The following is a 6,158-nucleotide window of genomic DNA, read 5'->3' on the forward strand; positions in this document are numbered from 1 at the left end:
GCCTAAAAGTCAGCCTGGCCCAGCTCTCCTTCCTGCAGAAGCGCAGTGAGCCGAGGAGCCTTCTCGGGTGGCAGCCCCGCTGCACAGACCCCGTCCTCCCCTGCCCTTCCCCAGGTGAGTGACCCGGCACGGGGGCCGTGAGCCAGGACAGGGCAAGGGTTCACCGCACAAGACTGCCGGGGCCACCAGACCCTCCTGGCTGAGCCACGAGCCACCTGGCCCCCCTCCGCTTTCCTGCCAGCTGGGATCTGTGTCTGCCCCGGCCCAGCTCCCTCTCCCCCCATGGGCCTGGGCTCTGGGCCTCTACCTCCTTGCCCGGCCTCGCTCTCCTCTTGCGTCTCTCCCTCCATTTCTTATTTCCTCTTCCTGCCCTCCTCTTCTTGCTCTGCCTTCTCAGCCAGTCTTTTTCTCTCTAGTCACTGCCAGTTTTTCCAAAGGGAAGGAAAAGAAAGGTCTGTTTTTGTCTTATCCTTCTCCCAAGAAAAGGGGGTGAGTAGGTTTGCAAGTGTGAAGGCAGGTGTGTGTGTGTGCATGTGTGAGAACGTGTGTCTACATTTGTGAGCATGTGTCACGTCTCCCGAGGTGCCTGTGTGTACGACTGTGTGAGCAAAAGTGTGTGAGCATGTCTATGTGTGTGTGTGTGTGTCCGTGGGCGTCTGTGTCTGGGTCATTACATGATTATGCGTCTGTGAGTTTTTGAGGGTAAGTGTTTGGGCATGTGTTGGGCACTTCAGTGGTCTAAAGCTAGATAGGAAGAGACCAGGTGGGAGTTTGGCCCCGCCTCCCTTGGGAACATGGTGGAAGGCTAGGGCCCTCCTTAACACCGGGGAGAAAGGACGTCTGGAGGGCTCTCCCACCTGCTCTCCTCCAGGATCAGCTGGACCTTTATGTGGTTGAGCCTTTAACACAGAGAGAGCCCGAGGCACTAGGAGTGGGTGATGGGCTGGCAGACAGTGGTGATGCGGCCTCATCTTTCATCACAGTCAGTCCAGATTTTCCAAAGCTGGGCAGAGGCCCAGCCCAGGGAAGTCCCTGGCTAGGAGGGGCAAGGAGTGGAGGCCAAGTTGCTGTCACAGTGGCTTCTGGGCTGGAGAAGAATGGAGGGAGAAGTGGGAGGGGCCCTAGAAGAGGGTGCATGGGAGAGGACTTGGGGTGAGGCTGAACAGCACCGTCAGGGCTTCCCAGGATTAGGAAATGCTCTGGTTCCCATGGGTCTGCCTCATTCAGGGGCTGGGCTGAGCCTGGCTGACCTCTTCCCGCTTCCAGGAGGATGACAAGGGGCAAACTTGGATCCAAACCCAGATCCACTTGACATTCTGAGCTGGAGACAGGAAGGCCAGAGGGAGAGGAGCTGGCCTGGGGCTCCTAGGAACTGTGGGAGGGGCCTGGCTAGGCCACGTCTGCTACAGGCGGGAATTTCCCCCACTGTCACTTTGCCCTTTCCTCTCCTCCAGCGGTGCCCTAGAAAGCCTAGAGTAAGAGGCAAGCCCAGGGACGCAGCGGAAACAGTTGGGATGAAAAAAGAGGAAAACAGGAAAGACCCTGGAGAAAAAGGAGAAATGCCTTCTAGGCCTGGTGTTTCCGAGAACACTTTGTGAAGTCTAGGGCAAGTTCCTCCACAGCTCTGGGCCCTGAGGTCCTCACTGGAAAGAGTAGATGAATAATCCCTGCCCACCCTATAGGGCTGATCATAAGTATCATTGTTGCCTCTCACTGATGCCAGGTTCTGTGACGTTTCATTCTTTCTACCCTGTGCATTGGGCACTGTTTTAGCCTTCTTGTTATTGATGAGGAATCTGGAGGAGAGTCATCGCGAGGTGTAAGTGGCAGGACTGTGATCTAAGCCAGGGTCTATCAGACTCCAGAGTCCACCTCCTAACCCTTGCATGACATGCCTCTTGGAAGTGGGGCAAACTGTTAATATGAAACGGTTTAATTCACCTTAAAGTGCTGAATGAATGTGAAAAGTTATGGATTTTCTTTTAAAATAAATTTATTTGCATTTATTTATTTATTTTTGGCTACGTTGGGTCTTCGTTGCTGCGCGCGGGCTTTCTCTAGTTGCGGCGAGTGGGGCTACTCCTCGTTGCGGTGTGCGGGCTTCTCACTGTGGTGGCTTCTCTCGTTGCAGAGCATGGGCTCTAGGCGTGCAGGCTTCAGTAGTTGTGGCGCGGGCTCAGTAGTTGTGGTTCACGGGCTCTAGAGCGCAGGCTCAGTAATTGTGGCACACGGGCTTAGTTGCTCCACGGCATGTGGGATCTTCCCGGACCAGGGCCCGAACCCGTATCCCCTGCATTGGCGGGCAGATTCTTAACCTCTGCGCCACCAGGGAAGCCCAAGAGTTATGGATTTCTTAGCGCCATTGTATCCATCCTCTCATGCAGTTATTTGGGATGTAGATAGAACTAAAAATGTTTTCTGGGGCTTAGGGTGGGAAGCAGAGACCATAAACTCTGCTCATTTATTTACTCTTTACCCCCAAATACGATTACCTAATACAATTTCAGCCAACACCATGTGCTTGACATGCATTTCTCATTTATCACTGAAATCTCCCTCTCATATAAACACACACACCCAACACCAAAAAGCACCTAGAATCCATCGTAGGATTTTCCATTCCTGAGATTGCCTCTGCCTATGGAGATGTGGGACTGGATCTAAGGAAGGGACCCAGACCCAGGACTGCTCCTTTCTTAGTTCATTAGCTGCTCATCACCCCTAGCGAAGGCCCAGACTCACTAATTCACCTATCAAGAGTGAGGCACATGTTCATTTGTCTTAGAAGCTCTGTTTCCCATGACTGAGGTGTGTGGAAATAGCATTGCTCCGGGAGCAGGAGACTTAAGTGCTATCCCAAACTTGCTGTAAGACTTGTGACAAGTCCCTGGCCCTCCCTGGCCCTCAGTGGCTTCATCCCTGTAAGAAAAAGGCTGGGTTTGATCCTTTCTAAGGACTCTTTAAGGACTGGCATTTTGAGTTCTGTGCCTTGCTAGCTGGCAAGACTCCATAGCATAATGCTCAAGAGCGTGAAGGGTTTAAGAGCCGGGATCTTCATGTTCCAGTGATCTGTTGCTGCTGAAGACCTTGTGGAAGTCACCTAACGCCTCAGAGCCCCAGTTTCATCTGTGAAGTGGGGGTGATAATGGTTCTGACCTCAGAGGCTGGTTGGGAGATATGTGAAAGTGCAGACCTAGCACACAGCAAATATGCCATAAATATTACCTTCTAATGTTTTTAATATGCAGCTTTCACTCCTTTTTAGGCCCTTGATTTAGAGCTCAGTCACTTATAAGTTGAGGGTTTTCTGGTATGTTTTTCATATCCCTCAAATGTGGATTTAGGTGTTAACTTTGGAGCAGCCTTGGTGGAGGTGGTGGAAGGGGGCGGGGGAGTGGTAGAAAGGAGACTGGGAAACCGCCTGCCTTAAAACAAAACAAAACGAAACAACGAAACAACGCACAGGCCTTTTGATTCTCCTGCCAGGTGGGGCTTTGCACGGGTGCTTGTCCTCGCTCTGGAAGAGCAAGAGGTTCCCAGCTGACTGAGTCACTCAGTTCTCAGTGTCAGGCCCAGCTTCCCAGCTTGGAAATTTCCTTCCAGGGCTGCGGGGAGAAGGGGGTGCCAGGCTAGGGGGCCCATCTCCTACCCTGCCTAGCCCCCAGAGTCTAGGGTCCCAGAGAGTTTGTGGATGGTGGGACGGAGCCTGGGGAGGTTGCATTCCTGGGTTTAACAGTGAAGTTCTACTCAATGCATGCAATCCACATCTACAAACCACTATCTTTTCTTGAATGCTTACTGTGTGCCAAGCTTTGGGCTTTACTTGCATTATCTCATTTATCCTCATGATCACCTAAGGGGTAGGTAATCATTATCTCCATTTTTCAGAGAGGAACAGAGACTTAACCCAGGAAGGCAGTGGTTGAGTGGTTAGAACCCCATTAGTTAAGTCCATAGCCTACGTTCATCATGAGTGTTGAGTTTCTGTAAGAAAGTAAGAAAAATCAGGACACTGTAAAGACAACATGATGCAGTGGAAAGAGCACATATGACCGGGAGCCAAGGACCTGGGTTCCAACCCTGGTTTCATCACTCCATGTGCGTGGCCTTAAGTAAGTTATTTACTACATTGAGGACTCAGTTTACCAATCTGCCAAATAGGGGATTGTGATCAACGGTCCCATGGCCCCTAACATGGAATGTTTAGAACTCAAACAAACTGAAATGGATGGAAGAGGTGGATGTGGTCATGACTTAGAAGAGATGCATCTTCTCACACATTGCAATTGTTAAGAAAAATTATCCAAAAGGAGGGAATCAGGCAAAAAGATGACTGTGTGACCTTTTTGTGCCATACTAGAGCATTGTCCAACAAGCCCACCTCTAGGAGTCACCTGGCACTTTGGGGAATGAAACCATTTGCCTAATTCTCTAAGGTCAGACATTTACAAAAACAGCTGGAATAGTCTGGAAACAAAATGCAAACAGTTGGAGACTCTTCACTTTTTAAAGTAAATTTCAGTGTTCATGAGAAGGACTTTGGTTGGGATTAGGAAGAGTGCATTCCAGGAAAAGGCAAACTGGGAATTACAGACAAGAGCAGGAAGAAAACCGGACAGGGCAGGGGCGGCGCACAAATGGGTGAGGTGATGCCTGAGAGCTGCGGTATGAACCAGTCCAAGATCGTAATCTCCCGTTGATTAGTGACACTCAGTGGTGCTTTGTTTGGTGTTTGCATCCCTCTCTCCCTCCCCCTGTTGAAATATGTGTACTTATTTTCATAATTAAAATGAACTAGAATTAATATCATTTTGAGACTTTGATAACCCCTTTGAAGTAACTAAAAGCATCCCAGGATGTCACAAAGCCTGAAAGGAGAGTTCTTGGATTAGGCATATAGTTGGGTAGGTTGTGTGTGTATGTGTGTGTGTGTGTGTGTGTTTTCACACAGAGTCACAGTTAATTTACAGAGCTCTCCTGTAAAATGAGAGCCTGTATGAAATAATTCCCCAAATCCTTTCTGAGGATGAGGGCCTGTCAATGACTAAGTTTTCAATAGTTCCGGTGAAACGAATCTTTTGGAATAAGTTTTTCATAAAGCTATATTAACCCAATTTAAAGAGCTGTCCTATATTCCAAGGTTAGGACTTCCCACTTTTTGAAATTAAAATTTACCCTCTTTTAAATAAAATGGTGGGCTTAAAAAAACAAGTGTTCCCAACCTGAAACCAAGTTACTGCTCCTTCCTGGTCTGGGAAATCTCACAGCCTGTTTGCATGATCTGGCCCACATATAGGTAGACAGTGTAGAAAGTGGGCTACGGATTTGCTCACTTGGGTTTCAGTCTTGGTTCAGCCACTTACTGAGGTCATCTAACCTCCATGCGCCTTGTACATTAATTTATTTATGGTAAAAAAAAAAGGGGGGGGATAAAAACCATCTCACTAGGGTGACTGACCGAATTGAATAAATAAAGCATGCAAAGTGCTTACCAAGTTTGGGGCAGTAAGTATGCAAAAAATGTCAGCTGTGACAATAAGATTCTTTAAAGGTACTTTCACCTCTGAATTTCTGTGAGCTCTGTAAGAAGTTCGGGGGAGCCCTGGACCGAACTCTAGCTCTGGCTCAGCTACAAATGCTTACATGCCTTTTGGCAAGTCCCCTCCCCGCGCTCCGGCCCCTGTGCCCCTCGGCGCAAGGAAAGGGTGGGTGGTCTCTTCGGCTCGTCTCTACTCTGAAATTCCGGCTTTCAGGGTGGCCCCAGCCTCATTCCGGCGCCCGGAGTTTCCGCAGCAGGGAGGGCCCCGAGGGACTGTCCAAACCTGCAAAGGCTGCAGCCCGAGGCAAAGGCTACCCAGGGACCGGCCTGCTCCGGCGGCGGCTGTTTACCTCTCTGCGTCCCACCCCGTTGGCTGCGGACCCGCCCAGATGGCGCAGCGTGATTGGGCGACCGGCCTGTCAATCGCTGGGGACTTTCCCAGGGGGTGGGGCGGCCCGGCCCCCAGCACTTCCTAGTCCCCGGCCCTGTCTCCTTGCCCCGACCCGGGATCCTGTGCAGTGCTGCGGGGCCAGAGTCTGGCCCAGGCCTCTACAGCGTCCCTGGACTCGGGCTGGACGCGGAGAGCGGGGCGCGGTCTCCCAGGGTCCCCACCCTCAGG

At 50.7% G+C, this 6,158-nt stretch overlaps 1 protein-coding gene across 8 annotated transcripts in view; it reads left to right on the forward strand.

The window, feature by feature from the left end:
- TNIP1 (TNFAIP3 interacting protein 1) overlaps nucleotides 1-6,158 on the forward strand; it is a 51,907-nt gene continuing 45,749 nt past the window's right edge. For 3 of the 8 annotated variants that reach the window (XM_082455626.1, XM_082455629.1, XM_082455630.1), the window contains exon 1: nucleotides 6,011-6,157. The gene's annotated coding sequence lies outside the window, so the exon portion shown is untranslated. Of the gene's footprint in view, nucleotides 115-6,009; nucleotide 6,158 lie in introns of those variants that run through there. The other 5 variants (XM_082455627.1, XM_082455633.1, XM_082455628.1 and 2 more) reach the window with 5 other exon arrangements.

Source organism: Balaenoptera physalus, assembly GCF_965194825.1.
Source record: "Balaenoptera physalus genome assembly, chromosome: 3".
NCBI classification, from domain to species: Eukaryota; Metazoa; Chordata; class Mammalia; order Artiodactyla; family Balaenopteridae; genus Balaenoptera; species Balaenoptera physalus.